The sequence below is a fragment of the Eulemur rufifrons genome, chromosome 28 (assembly GCF_041146395.1).
Source record: "Eulemur rufifrons isolate Redbay chromosome 28, OSU_ERuf_1, whole genome shotgun sequence".
NCBI lineage: Eukaryota > Metazoa > Chordata > Mammalia > Primates > Lemuridae > Eulemur > Eulemur rufifrons.
The window spans coordinates 5,704,454-5,719,986 of record NC_091010.1 but is presented as its reverse complement, the minus strand read 5'-3'; positions in this window follow the sequence as shown (position 1 = coordinate 5,719,986).

The window sequence follows — 15,533 nt, the reverse complement described above, 5'->3', positions numbered from 1 at the left end:
AACTTAAGAAAATTAACAAGAAAAAAATCAAACAACCCTATCAATAAATGAGCAAAGGACATGAACAGAAACTTTTCAAAAGAAGACAGAATAATGGCCAGGAAACATTATAAAAAAGTGCTCAACATCTCTAATCATCAAGGAAATGCAAATCAAAACCACAATGAGGTATCACCTAACTCCAGTGAGAATGGCCTTTATCAGAAAGTCCCAAAACAACAAATGCTGGCGTGGATGTGAAGAGATAGGAACACTCTTACACTGCTGGTGGGACTGCAAATTAATACAACCCCTGTGGAAAATAATTTGGAGATATCTCAAAGAGCTAAAAACAGAAATACCATTTGATCCAGCAATCCCACTACTAGGCATCTACCCAAAGGAAAAAAAGACATTCTGTAATAAAGACATCTGCACTCAAATGTTTATGGCATCACAATTCACAATTGCAAAGATGTGGAAACAACCCAAGTGCCCATCAATACATGAGTGGATTAATAAAATGTGATATATGTATACCATGGAGTTCTACTCAACTACAAAAAACAATGGTGAACTAGCATCTCTTATATTATCCTGGATAGAGCTTGAGCCCATCCTTCGAAGTGAGGCATCACAAGAGTGGAAAAACAAGCACCCACATGTACTCGCCATCAAACTGGTACTAACTGATCAACACTAAGGTGTTCACATGGTAGTAATATTCACTGGGTGCAGGTCAGGTGGAAGGGGAGTGGTGGGGGTGGGTAAACTCACAACTAATGGATGCAGAGCACAATGTATGGGGGATGGGCACACTTGCAGCCCTGGATTGGGTGAGACAAAGGCATTATATATAACCAAAATGTTTGTACCCCCATAATATTATGAAATTAAAAAAGAACTTTTTTATTTAAAAAAATAAAAATATTAATGCAGTGTAAAAAATAAGCCACACACTGAAAGAAGATATTTGCAACAATTGATAAAAGAATTAGTGTCTAGATTCTATAAAGAATGTTAATGAATATCATTTAATGTCACTGAAAATTAACATTAGCTTAAAGGAGCATTTGATGAAGTAAAGGACCGTAATTACATATTTAAAAAAAAAGAATGTTAATGACTCAATATGAAAGAAATAAGCACCCCAATGGTGAATGGAGACACAGGCATGAATAGGTTCTTATAGGAGGAAACATGACCAAAAATCATGTGAACAGATAACCAGTCCCATCTTTAATTAATACAATGCAAATTAAAACAAGATGTTTAATTAATAGCCAAAAATATAAAATTATTAAGTGTCATGAAAGATGTGAAGCAAGAGAACCCTAATAGTTGTTGGGATAAGTATACCAGATTTCACTGAATCTAAAAATATCAGTAACTCAAGATACTCTGTTATTCTACATACAACTCCAGAAGACGAAACAAAAAACAAGACAAAAAAGTCCCACCAACTCAATGCTTTTTATCACTTGTAATTTTTAAGGTATATATTTTGAAAGATTTCTTTTAGAGTTATCAGAGGTTTTTTTAAACCATGTATCTTGTGCATTCAAAACTGAAGAAAATATAATTGATTAAGGTTATTTCTAAAAATATTTTGTAATCACAATTTGACTTCTCTGAATCCCTTTTGAGTAAAAATTGCAATGCCCATGTTTTTTCAAACAATATAAGCTCTCTGCCATTCAAAATTTGAATAGAAGTTCTCTGAAAAGGAATTTAGAGAAAAGAGACTTTATTCCTCTGAACAGTTTGCAAACTGGGGAGTTGGAGCCTTTGGTATCAAATGAAGGTGGCTTCCATAGAACAAAGGAAAGGTCTGTCTGTTATACAGAAAGTTTTCGTCCAGATTACCTCTCTGGTCTGCTTATACAAACGAGGGCATCAAACTTTCTTAGTTCTAATTGGTTGACATTTGCTAAGCTCTGATTGGTTGACATAGGTCACAGACTATTGGTTGGTTCAGGCTTCCTAAAGGAGCTATGAATGGCAGCTATGAAAGACCCAAAGTTAAGCACTCATGTGGTTTTCTGCGAATTCACAGTATACCATATGACTTTTAGTCAGCAATAGTCACATGGCTCCAATTTGAAATTAGGCCAAGGTAGCTACTCAGGATTCATCTTGATGAATTGACTCTTGCAAGGTTCACAAAACCCTTGCTCATGCAGCAGTTTCAACATGTGTGTAAACTTTTCTACTCTCTTCCCCTTGAGAGGTGGACCTGTGTTCCCTCCCACTGAATCTTGGCGGTCTTGTGACTGCTTTGACCAGTAGAATACAGTGGAAGTGATGTGTGACTCCCAAGGTGATGTCACAAAAGGCTGTACAATTTCTGCCTTGCCCACTGGAAATACTCTTGGAACTCTGAGCTGTGAACAAAAATTCTCTAAAAAGGAATTTGGGTGAAACAAGCTTTGGTAAACAGTTTGCAAATGAGGCAGCCTCTGCCATAAATTGAAGGTGTGTTCCAGAGAACAAAGGGCAGGCTCAGGTTTTATGGCAAAATTTCCTGCCCAGGTTCCCAATCAGGTCTGTTTATGCAAATGAAGGCTTGAAACTTGCTTAGCTTTGATTGATCAACTGAGCTGAGTCAAGATTGGTCAATACAGCTAATTAGTTGATACAGCTAATTAGTTGATACAGCTGAGCCCTGATTGGCTGGAACAGGTGAGCTCTGATTCATTGGTTTCCAAGATGAAAGATAAAAGGTACAGGTTTTTGGGGACCTCAGAGTATACAGGGGACCCCTCCATAGTCAGCAAATGGTCACTTGGCTATATTTTAGATTTAGACCCCCGCAACCACTTAGGATCCATCTTGAGAAATTAACTCTTTTGGGTTCACATTTTTTCACAGAGCCACCATGTAAAGAGTCCAAGCACCCTGAAGTCACCATGCTGTTAGGAAACCCATGTCACATGGGGAGGCCACATGCAGGATCTCTGTTAACATCCCAGCTGAGCACAGCTTTTGAGTCCTCCTCCTGAGTTGCCACACTCTTGAGTGACGACAAGTCATTCCAGTCCCCAGTCACTCAAGCCATGTTGGCTGCTCAAGTCTGCCCATTGGAGGCCCTGGACATGGGGAGCCCTCCCTACTCTGCCCTGTCTGAATATCCTCAGAACCTGTGAGCATAATGAAATGGTTCTTGGGGTGGTTTGGTACACGGCAGTAGAGAACTGGTGCGTCCCTTATTCACAAGGACGTTGACAACATCCCACAGTCTTCATCTCCTTCTAGATCCTGCCCTCCCCTGGGGGACGTCAGTGTCCACACAGATGCCCTCTCCGTTTCCAGCCCTCTGGCCTCCCACCTTTTCCTCCTCACCCACGGTGACCTCCTTACCTAAGTCACCTCAGGCAGCTCTGTCACTTAACAAAAAGGCAGGCTCTGTGGGGATTTGAAGGGACACATACGAGGACATTAAGGAACATGGAGGCTTCCTCTTACACCCCTTAAAGGTTCTATGAGTCCCCCTTGGGATGGTCAGTGTGTAGGGCAGAGCTGTAGGTCACAAAGTCACCATGTCAACCTTCCTGTCAATCATAACAACAGGGAATTCTGCCCCAAGAGTGGGGGAAGGGCAGGCAGGTAGCTGGGGCAGATGTCCCGAGAGCCAGCTACTGACCCTGGTCCCTGCAGTCTGGGCAGGTACCTGGTGTTGGGCCACAGTGCTCACTTCAGAAGGGGCGTGGCCCCAAGCACAGGTAGAGGTGGCAGAGAGGGTGGCCTGAGGTGGCTGGTGCTCAGAGAACCTAGGTCCTGGCCTAGGGTCCCACGAGTAAGCTGGGGTCACAGGGACAGCCAATAAAATGGGGAGCCAGAGCCCCTGGGTGCCTGGCTTCACCCTTGTCCTGCTGCTGCTGCTGCTGCCACCTCCATTGATGCTTAGCATGGGGACCTTCCAGTACCATAGCCCTGGTGGTAGAATCATCTATGACTACCCAAACCTAGACTCCATGAACTTCCGAGAGCAGAATGAGAGGCCTGACAAAGGCCCTGAGGGGTTGAGTCAGGAGTACTGCAATGGAGCCTTTGACATCTACTTCATTGTGGACAGGTAAGTGGTCCATACGACGCTGGTCCAAGAGCTGCCATACCCTGGGTCACTACAGGCAGAACATGGCCCTAAAGAGGGGCAAGTTTGGTTTGTTGGTCAGATAGGGGGAACCAGTACTTTGTGGTCTCCTTGTCTCCAGGAGAAGAAGGGGAGGGAACAGCCACAGGGTATTTGAGTGGCTCTGTCCCTCCAGCAGCTTGGCCCGAATTTTTGTCCTCATAACCGTAAGCAGTTGCTCCTCAGCAGTTGTTTGAAGCTCACTGTAGGTTTTTGCCTCCCATTCTCAGAGATCGCTTTGTTGATTCTGTTGGGCACTCTAATAGTGTCACTGCTTAGAAAAGTCCCTAGCTTTGCAGCTTCTAAGTGCTTTTTCTACACCCTGGAGAGCCCGTGACAGTTCCTGCACTTTCAGGAACAGCTTGGTCTGTCTCGGTGTGGCCCTGGGACAGCCGGGCTGTGCATTGGGTGCCTTCCAGCTCCCAAGGAAGGAAAGGGGGCGGGTCTTCAGTCCTGGCGACATTGTCTTGGTTGCCTTTCAGCTGTGGGGCGGGACAGACTCTGTGGTCACTCTCCAGGAGCAGTGGAGCGGCTGTCAGTGGTGCTGAAGCGCTTCGCTGTACCCAGAGCCCGGCCCCTGCGCTCCTGCATCCTCAAATCCCGCCCCGCCCCGGGCTGTGGAGGAACGCAGGCATTTTTCTATCCTATTTCCTGGCCAAGGGGGGCTCCTGGAGGTTGGTGAAGCCCAGAGGCAGGTGTGTGACAAGACTTGGGTGTCCTGTGCTGCGCTCTTCCTGCCATCCCAGGTGGAGCTACCTCTGACGTTCTCTTTCCCTTGGACACTGATGCTTGGCCACCGCTCTGCTGCTCTTGGGGAAGGGGCAGCCTGGCATTGAAGGCAGGCAGACCCCACTCACCAGCCACCTGGCCTTGGGCAAGTTGCTTCAAGTCTCTGTGCCTCAGTGTCCCCATCTGTGAAAAGGGTGTCTTCATACCCACCTTGCCAGGTGCGATGAGGAAGAAGGGAGAGTTCCTAGGTCAGAGGCAGTAGCCGAGGGTGAGTGTGACGTGAACTGCCAGGCAAGGCAGTGTCACAGGCTGGGAACTCCCGGCACTGCAGGGGCCCTGTCCTGGTCCTGGCTGCAGCTCTGTGTCCTTCAGCGTCTGTTGTACACTGCAGTGTCACCTAGATATGCCAAGTGCAGTGGGCAAAGCATAGAGTTTGAGGATAGATTGGGATTCAGATCCATGGTAGCTGTGGAAATTATGACAAATTGCTTGACCTATCAGAGCCTCAGGTTGCTCATCTGTAAAATGGGAACAGTGCTGCGCACAGATTGAGATGCAGCCTTGAGGAGGCAGTGGAATGCTGGAGAGGAGAAGGTTGCTCTTGAGTATGTGAGAATCACCACACAGAAGCATGACGTTCATGGGGTACACGTTTATAGACGCAGTCGTTACTGGAGGGGAGAAAAGCTGCCTGGCAGGTTCCCCTGAGCACATAACATACAAAACACTACTGAACGCAGACGCAGAGAAAGAGCCCAGGCTAGGGCACCAGCCTCAGCTTCATAGAATACTGTCTCTGGAACTAGGACAAAAACCTTAGGCCAAAAGCCTCACATTTCCCCTCCATAACCTGGAATAGCTCCCATCTCTGCAATGCTGTGCACACTGACAAGAACAGCTGTGGATGGCAGAGACCTTGTACCTGGGCAGGTAGGACAGATGTGAGTGATTCTCACCTACATGAAAGGTGCACGAGGCCCAGCCCCCTTCACCTCCTCACTCTCTGTGTAGGGAATAAGCAGAAGAAAACAGGAACAAGGGTCAGGAAGTCAGGAAGGGAAGGGGCTGCAGCTCTCCCTGCTGGCTGCCTCATGAGGACACCAGGACAGCAGTGGCCCTCCTCTGGAAATGCCTGCTAGAAAATGCCTTCCCTGGCCAGTGGCTCAGCCTTGCAGACTGATAGGAAAGCTGGGGAATCAAGCAGTCTGAGGTGGCCATCCTCCCGTGCCTGAGGCCCAGGCTGTGGTAGGGACTGTCTCCACCTGCCTCTGTGGGCGCTGGAAGTGTGAGGGAGTGAGTGGAACCTGAGGGTGTCATTAGGAGGCTTGGCGGGTCAGACCCAGGCTTCCAAAGGGATCCCCAGTCTGAGAAGACAGGTCTGATACCCAAGAGTGCAAGAGTCCAGCAGGGAATTTCAGGCCAGGTCTGGGTCACCCTCTGTGCCTGAGGCACCTGCTTTCAAGGGGCTGTGATGGCAGGCGTGCCAAAGAGCCCCGCCCTCACCCCAGTCACACAGACAGCGGGGAATGGGGAAACCCGAGGCAAGTGTAGCACCAGGAGGGTCAACAGATCAGGATCGCCGGGGGCTTTTCCAACCGCCACATCCTACCACACTTCTCCACTCCACATGGCATGAGCAGCTGTCCTGGTTAGCCACCAGAAGTGCCTCATCCCGGGAAGCTCCTCAGTCCCAGGCAGACAGGTCTGGGTGGTCACCTTAGACAGACCACTCAACTGATGGAAGCCCCCACCCAGGATGACCGGGGTGATCACTGAGGGTGTACCCAGCCCGCAGCTGTGTTGGGGTGGGGATGGGCTTGTTAAAGAGCCTGCTGTGTGGCTGGGGACACTCTGCCCACTCCATGAATGTGCCTCATGGCCCTGACTCACATCTCCTTTGTTTTCAGGTCCAGTAGCCTGAAGTCCTGGCCTGACCTTTACACCTGTGTGCACGACATTGCAGAGAAATACGTAAAGTATGGCTGCCGTCTCCTCTGCGCTGCAGGGAGCTTTCCCTCCGGCAGGCAGAGGGCGCATCTGATTAGATTTGGTGGGCAGGGGAGTCCCTTGTCGGGAGGGAGCACAGAGCCCGGGCTGGCATTCCGAAGCAGGAGCAGGCCAGTGCGCACTGGTTCCATTGGGTCTCGGCAGCCTTGGCCAGCCCCTACCTGTGGGCCAGGGCCAACTGCAGAGGCCACCGCCTGCCCTCGAGGACCTCGCAGGCTGGGAAGGGAAGTTAGGCAGACCAGCGGCTCAGTAACAACCCTGGGTACACCGTGCTGAGGACCCAAGGAAAGGGACAAAGAAGTTGCCAAGGAAGGTTAAAGGAAACAGAGAATTCCTAGGGACAAAGTCAAGGATGGCTTCCCAGGGGATGTGGAACTTTGAACTGGGTCTTGTAGGCTGGAAAAGACATGGCAACAGGAGCCATGCAGGTGACCTGTGGTGCAGTGAGGGGTCTGGCTTGGCTGGGGCCTGGGGCCAACTCAGGGGAGGGCTGGAGCCTGAGGCTGGGCAGGTCAGCTTGGGGTCAGGGACATAAGGGCTCGTGGTGCCAGCCGAGGGCCTCTGATTCCTGCTGGGAGCCACAGGGAGCCAGAGAAGGGGAGTGACATCATCAGGGTTGTGCTCCAGGGAGAAAAGTCTGATAACTGTGGGTGACATGGGTGGTGACAAGAGCAGGAGCCGTGGGGAGCTCAGCTGGGAACGTGTGGCAGCAGCTTCCCTGAGGGCCACCGGGGGTCAGCGGGCAGGAAGGCAGTGGTCAGGGGAGGACAGGGAGGAGGTGTGCGTGGCTGCCAAGAGGGAGGATGATTTCTCCAAGATGGGGTGAAGAGACGAGGAGTTTCTCAGTAGAAGGGAGGCTAGTGGGCGGGAGGCCCTCGTGGAGGCGTGGGTCGTGTGGGTGCGTGTGTGCATCTGGGTGCTGGGAGTGCAGGGACGGAGCAGGACTGTCCTGACGCTCTCTCCCGGGGGCCCCACACCTCCAGATTCCTTCACTAATTCACCTGGCCTCCCTGCCTCCCACTCTTCCGCGCTGGGGTGGGGAGCAGGGGGTTGGTGCTCACCTGCTCCCTGGAAGCTCACTGACGCCCGCTGGGGCCTGGGCCTCTGGCTTCTCACCGGCATGTATTTCCTCCCCAGCCCGAAGCTGCGAATGTCCTTCATCACCTTCTCTACAAACGCTGAAGTCAACATCTGGCTCACCTCAGACAGGTAAGTGCTAGTGTGAACCCCCAAGGGAGTCCTGGTCGCTGGGCCACAGGGAGTTCCAGACAGCTGAGGGGTTCCCTGAGACCTCAGTGGAGATCCTGCCAGCGCACAGGGGTGGGCCATATAGGGCGCCCCTCAGTGTGCACCCTGAGCCTAGACCCGGCTCCCCCGTGCCCTCTGACCTCTGGCTGCACTGGACCTGCAGAGTCCTGTGCCCCAGAGTTCTCGGCCTCCCACCCTCTGTCCCTGCCCTCCCTCTGTCCTGCCTCCTCTCCTGGGAGGTAGCTGTGAGGATCCCTGGGCCCAGGGGGCTGGTGTGTGGGGGTTCTGGTGAACACGGCCTGTGCTGGGCACTGCTCTGTGCCTGTCCCTCTCTGCCCTGGCCAGTGGGGACAGGAGACAGGGTCTGAGCCTAGGGCAGTGCTGGGGACTTTAGTGCAGGGGAGCTTGGTCCTGGGTGGGTCCTGACAGGGGAGCCCGTGGGTGGGTCCAGAGCCCCAGGCCAGGCTGGGGTGCTAGAAGGAGGCAAGACGAGCAAGTGTTCAGGGGGCTGGAGGGTCCCAGTAGGGGACCCTGGTCTGGGGGTGGGTGTCCTGAGGGTTCCAGATGGGCTGGGAGGTGAAGGATCCCTTGGGATGCCCACATGTGGAGCTGGGTGCAGAGTGGGTGCAGCACAGAAGGGAGGTGAGGACGCTGAGCACTGGATGGGTGACCAGGCCCCTAGGGCAGCTTCGAGGGGAGTAGGGAGGGGGTGCTACTCCGAGGGCTGGGCGAGGCTTGGGGGAGTGTGTCTTGTGCTGTGGGTTTGGGAGAGAGACCTGAGTGGGCCTGAGGGGGAAGAATCAAGGACGAGGGGAAGGACCCTGGCTGGTGGCCAGAGAGCAGTGGGAGCTGGGCTGGGCAGAGCCCGGTGTGGTCCCCGTTGGGGCATGGCAGGGCCCGGCCTCCCCCCGGGCTGGGCGGGGCAGGGCTCGCAGAGCTGCTCCCTTGGCGGGTCTCTGCCTGCAGCATGGGGAGGCCCTCAGGGTCCACGCTCTGCTCAGCCTTGCTGTGCTGCCTCAGCCCGTCACATTGCATTAGCCTGACCCTGGGCCCCCCTCGCCTGTCCCAGTCCTGCCACCAGAACCAGCCCCGCCTGCCCCAACCCGTCCTGTCTGCTCTAACAGCGGCTGACAGGCCTCATCCCAGAGCCAGCCTGGGGATCAGCTCAGCTGCCCGCACGCACAGTGCGGGGTGCTCTCCCCACCTCTGGTCTTTGTGCATCAGGAGCACAGGCAGCCAAGGGGCCCCAGGGCGCTGAGTAAGATTTGCTGCTTCCTTGGCAGGATGAGGGGAGGGGGAGATGGAGTCAGGCCAGGGGTCTGAGGCCATGGGGGCTGGGTGCAGGCCTGGGGGCTTAGCAGGTGACCTTTCCCACGCTCAGCCTTTTCAAGTGAAAGATACATAGCCAACCTGAGGGTCCCTGGGGACAGGGTTAGGTTAGAGCAGGGGTTAGGATGGCCAGCCCCATTGCCAGGCCCTGACTGGCAGTTGCACACTCTAGGTTAGGGTTAGGGTTTGGGTCAGGGTTCGGAAAGCTGGTCCCTTGGGAGGGCCTGGCTCGCAGCTGCACGTCCCTGGGAAGCTCTGACACTCACCGTGGGTGGTCCAAGCAGGGCTCTTGGTGATGTCCCCCAGGCCTGCATTCCCTGAGACAGGAAGGAGCTCAGACAGGGCCAGGCCATACCCATTGACATGGGACTAGCCAATCATCCCCCAACATCCCTGCCTGCAACTGCTCACTAAATCAGAGAAAGACAAGAAATCTGCTGTCACACTCACAATGAGGAACGGGCAGGACATGGCACTTGCCCATCCAGGCAGGTGTCCACAGTGGACAAGGGCTCCAGGCTAGCTTGGGAGCTGTTTCTTAACAGTCAAACCTCTTCACCTCCCTCCGCTTTTTTATATTTTTTTCAGAAAAAGCATTCATGACCAGTTTACCCTATTGGAGGACATTGAACCTGGAGGAGAAACTAACTTGCAGGAAGGAATTAAAAAGGTATAATCCTGTAGATCTCAGAGAATCTGTTCCAGGTTCCCAGGTCTTACCGTTACTGGGTTCACCTCACTGTCCGTCCCCATATTTCTTCATTTCCTTGCAGGCAAATGAGGAGATTAGACAAGCCATCTCTGATGGTAAGTGCCTGCTGTCTGCATGATGGTGAGGTACAGGGGACAGACCGGGGCCTCAGGGAGGTCTGTGTGCAGATGCCTGTGGCTGGTGGAGCACGTGGCGCCCCTGCTCTGAGCTCCAGGCTCCTTCCTGTGCAAGGAGCGTGGCCAGTCCCGGGTGCCCTGAGAACTCCTGAGCTCACGCGTGTGTCCCTTCCCGGTTCTGAGTAAACAGGCGGTGTGGCCCTGCAGTGGGGCCAGGGGAGAAGGAAAGGAGGAAGCCGGGGGGCCCTGAGAGAACAGCCGCTTCCCCTCGCTGGCACCTTTGTCCTTCTCCCGTCCAGTGTCCTCTCCAGCTAACTTGCATCCCACCACTGTGTCTCACATGGTGCAAAAAGGCCGTGCAGGGCGCAGCCGACCCCTGTCCGTCCACTGTGGAGCTGCTGCTCCTGTCGGGAGGGAGGCGCCTGCTGCAGAAGGTGTCGGGGCCCTGTCCGGTGCGGCTGACCTGGAGTCCTGACCCACGGGGCCCAGCGCTGCCAGCAGGAGGCCCGTAGGCTCTGCCGGAGCAGGACCCCCCCCCCCCCACGCAGCCCCTGAGCCTGCTTTTCACAGGAGGGTCTGGCTCACCTCCTCTGCCCATGCTCCGGGCTTATGCTTGTGGGGTTGTGGCCAGACTGCCCTTCAGGCAGAGCGGTGTGGTGTGGCCGGTGGGAGAGGTCAGGCAGCCTGCTGGGAAGGCCCTGAACCACCTCCTCCCCATCTGTAAAATGCGTCCTGAGCTGAGGCCCTTGTCACTCTGGGAGTCTCTGTGTGGCGGGTGCTCAGGTCTAGGCTCCCTCTCCCCAGGAGGATGAGCTGCGGGGAGCACCTGGCCATGTCCTGAAGTGTCAGTGCTGTGACCCTGGCAGCCTGGGGCAGTCCTGGCGCTTCTGGAGTCACCCTGGTGCCTTTGCTGACCAGGCCACTGCTTGCTTCTCTTGCAGATGTGAAGGTGTCCAGCGTGATTATCATTTTGCTCAGTGGGAAACTGGGGCCAGAATCACTCCAGAAGACACAGGAGGAAGTGAGTGCATCCCGTCATCCCCAGCCCCTTGCTGCACGTATTCCGGGGACTGGCACTCCATGCCTTCTTTCTCTCAGCTCGCCAAGGCTCGGAGAATGGGGGCGTACGTCTACTGCGTGAGTGTGAACGTGAAGAACAGACAGCAGGTAATTCAGGACAGGTAACCAGGTGCCAGTGTTGAGCCCAGTTGGGGAAAGGTGTCACAGGCGGCTTTCCCAGGGCCACCCAGAGGGTGCTCTTCTAACTTGCCCCAAGGGATTCAGGGCACCGATGGCCACTGCAGAAGGCATTAACAGTGTGTTTCATAAATCCTCCCACAGCAGAGGGGAGGGTGGAAACTTCTCACTTGCCGAGAGTGGGCTGCTGGCAGGGCCAAGGGCTGGCCCTCAGAGTCTGCCATCCTACTGTCCCCGTGGCATGTGGGCAAGACACTGTCTCCTGGGCCTGGGGACTTGCTGTATCCTCACCCCCTGGCTGGGGCTCCAAGCCACCTCCTCTCTCCGTAGGTAGGAGCACTTGCAGACAGCCCAGAGCACGTGCTCGCGGTGGGCGACGGATCCTCTGAACTGTATGGCCTAGTGGACTCGGTGAGTGGGCTGCAGCCAGGCCGGGGGCAGCCGGGCACCAGTGCCCCGAGGTTCACACTCCCTGCCCTTCGCACCCCTCTCTCTGTTCTAGATCGGAACAAAGGCCTGTCTTGAGATTAGATCTGTGGAGCCTTCCACTGTGTGTGTGGAAGGTAAGAGCTGCGGCGTCACTGCTGTGGGCGGGGCAGTGCGCAGAGGGGTGTGTGGAGTGTGTGTGTGGCTCTGTGAGTGTGCAGACTGTGCGCTGTGTGGTAGGGCGCGTTTCTGCTGTTTGGTGTTTGCATGTGCTGTGTGATGTCTGTGTTGTGCATTTTGTGTGATGTGGGTGATATGTGTGGTGTATTTATGGTTGGTATGGTGTGTATGTTTCTGGTGTGGCATGTTTATGTGGTATATGTCATATATGTGTGCTGTGTGTGAGGTGTGTGTGGTGTGGTGTGTTTCTGTGTGTGTTGTGCCTGTGTCCATGTGTGTACATGTGTGCCTGTGTGGGAAAGTGTGTGATGTGTGCACATGTGCATGTGTGGGAAAGTGTGTGGTGTGTGCATGTGTGCATGTGTGGGAAAGTGTGTGGTGTGTGCACGTGTGTGGGAAAGTGTGTGGTGTGTGCACGTGCGCGTGTGTGGGAAAGTGTGTGGTGTGTGCACGTGCGCGTGTGTGGGAAAGTGTGTGGTGTGTGCACGTGCGCGTGTGTGGGAAAGTGTGTGGTGTGTGCACGTGCGCGTGTGTGGGAAAGTGTGTGGTGTGTGCACGTGCGCGTGTGCAACACAGAAACAGACGAGAGCAGCAGGGCCCGTCCCAGAAGCCCAGGCTGCTGCAGGACCTGGAGCGTCTCTGTCATTCACATCAACCACATGGGGGAGAGAAACCAGGCGCTTGTCTCAATGGGTGAAGAAAAGGGATCGGCACAATCCAACGTCCTCAGCACACTAGGAACAGGAGGGACCTGCACGGCCTGACAAAGGCATCACACAGGCACCAGGGCTCACAGCCCCCAGTGGTTACACCAGCGCCTGTCCCTGACTGAGGTCGGGAAAGTGACAAGGACACCCTCTCCCCAGCTGAGGCCCCTGCACCAGTGTGGGGAGCACGTCCTGTGTGGTGTAAGGTGGCGACATCCTGTGTGCTGAGCTCTGTGGGTGCAGGCGGGGCCCCCACACCGCGGGGCGTTTGTACAACTGCGGCTGCCCTGGGCGACCTTCCTCTGTGGGGACAGCGCTCAGCTGGGTGCAGCTGAGTCCAGACCAGCCGCGGGCTCTGGCCTCAGTGTTCCTAACTGGAAGGCGCCCTTGCACTAGGCTGTGGGGACAGACACACCATGCTCAAGTGCGAGCTCTGCACCCGTGGGCACGCAACCTGGAGCAATTGCCAGACGCCTGCCAGCTCCAGCGGAGCCTCCCGCGAGCAGAGATGCTGCCGCCAGGTGTGTCGTGAGATGTACAGGCCGTGCGCTGTGCAGAGGCTGGCGCAGGACTGGCAGCTGGTAGGGCCCGAGAAGCAGTAGGTGGTGCTGATGTTTCCCTCACTGCTCCTGGGCTCTGGTCCCTGTCCCTGTGCCGTGCAAGGGGTGGGGGTGGGGCAGGGGCTGCAGTGCGGGGGGGTAGAGAGACCCCCTGCCCCGAAGGGTCTCTTCCTGCTGCTCCTGCTATAAGGCAGCCTGGCCGCGCAGCCGGTCTGACGGCTGCAGCCCCTCATGTCCCCTGGACACACACAGGCCATGGCTTCGGAGCAGCCCTGTCAAGGCCTAGGTGACGATGTGAGTTGTCACTCCTCCCTCCCAGCAGCTGAGTCAAGGTGACAGGTGCCCTCTGCCCACCAGCTCAGCACACTGCCTCTGCCTGCATGGCCAGCGGTCCCAGCCCTGACCTGTCAACTGCTTTATGCAAAGCTGCCCTGCACAGGGGGACAGTCCTGTGGAGGGAAAGCCCAAGGCAGCATTCTGACCCCACATGAAGTAGAAAGAGCCTTTGCACCAAGAGACCCTGAGAACCATGGAGTGTCCCGGGGAGCCTAGGAAGGGAGGCCAGGGAGCCTAGGAAGGGAGGCCAGAGGAGAGCAGGCCGTCCCAGCTCAGCCTCTGGGCCTCCCACCCAGCATGGCAGAGGCCTCCGCTGGCCTCCCTGCCTCAGGCCTGGCCTCCAGCCCAGCCTCCGCACAGGGCCCGAGGGTCTGAGCTGACCACTTCCCTCACGCCAGCCTGGCTGGGGTGTCTGAGGCCCCTTGGCAGGGCCACCAGGCCCTCCAGGGTCCAGTCTGTGTTCTGGGCCCCTGCTGTGCAGAGGCAGGGCTGAGGGGTCCCAGGCTTTCTGCAAGCCCTTGCTCAGCTTAGGGGCTGAGCCCACCCATCCCTTGAGGCCCCCCCCCCACCACAGGACACCTCATCCAGGAAGCATTTCCTGCTTGACGGCCCTCTGACTTCCTGCAGCCCATTGCTTTGTTCTGTCAGTCTCATCAGTCACTTGTCACCCAGGATGTACTGTGACTTCTGCATGTCTGTGTCCACCACATAATGTCTCATTCAGTTCTTTGTTGACTTCCCGCTTTTTATCATGGAAATTTTCAAAGCTACCGCAGAGTAGAAAGGATTGCGCAAGGAACACCCCATATCCACCACCAGGACTTTATAACTAATATCTGACTGTGCTTCCTTTACCTCCTCTCTCTCTCTCTCTCTCTCTCTCTCTCTCCATAAATCCATCTTATATTTTGATACATTTTAAAGTAGGTTACAGTCATCAGGCTACTTCACCCCTAAACCTTCAGTCTGCATATCTATAGTTAGGGGCCTATATTTGTTTACATTTTCTTTTAGAAATGTATAAATCTTAAGCGTATCATCTGATGAATTTTGACAAGAACACACAACACCTGTGCCACCCCAGACCCTGTGAGGATGCAGAACGTTACCACGATGCCCAGACCCTGTCCCAGGAGGTCCTACCCACGTGCCCGCCAGGCAGCTGCTATTCTGATTTTTCCAGCCATAGAAAGGTTTGCCTGTTTGGAAGCATCACAACAGTGGGATGGTAGAGTAGGAGGAAAGGTCTGGCTTTCTGCCCTCAGGTCCCTGGCTCCAAGATGGCCAAGTGTGTTGCTGCAGGCTGCAGGCGGCTGCATGACATTCTTCCTCCTGGATGTGACTGGCCCAGATTGGGTGTCCCCCCACTCTGCCCCATTGGGCACATCCCGTCGTGGCCCACAGTAGGACACGGTACAACGAGGCCTTTCCCCTGAGGCCTGTGTCCAGGAGATGCTGAGCCGTGTGGCTGGAAAACCCGTTCTGTGGAGTGGCTGGGGCAGGCAGTGCTGGGCAGGGCAGGGCTAGGCAGAGGCCCTGTGCCGTGCAGAGACACCCCTGCAGCCAGCCTGGGTAGCCACTGTCCCTCCACTATGTTGAGGTTCCCCATTGGTCCATCATCCTCACTTCCCAGAGATAACCGCCAAAAACAGTTGATAATTTATACATAGATGTCTATCTACATATTCTTGAAAAAGATATTTTTACGCAAATGGGATCATCTGGTACATGACATTTTCAACCTCCTGCGTAGTACAGGTTGAGATTTTTAAATTTGAAAATTGAAATTCAAAATGTTCCAAAATTCAAAAGTCTTTGAGCACAGAACTGGTGACCAAAGGAAATGTTAACTGGAGCATTTCAGATTTCAGATTT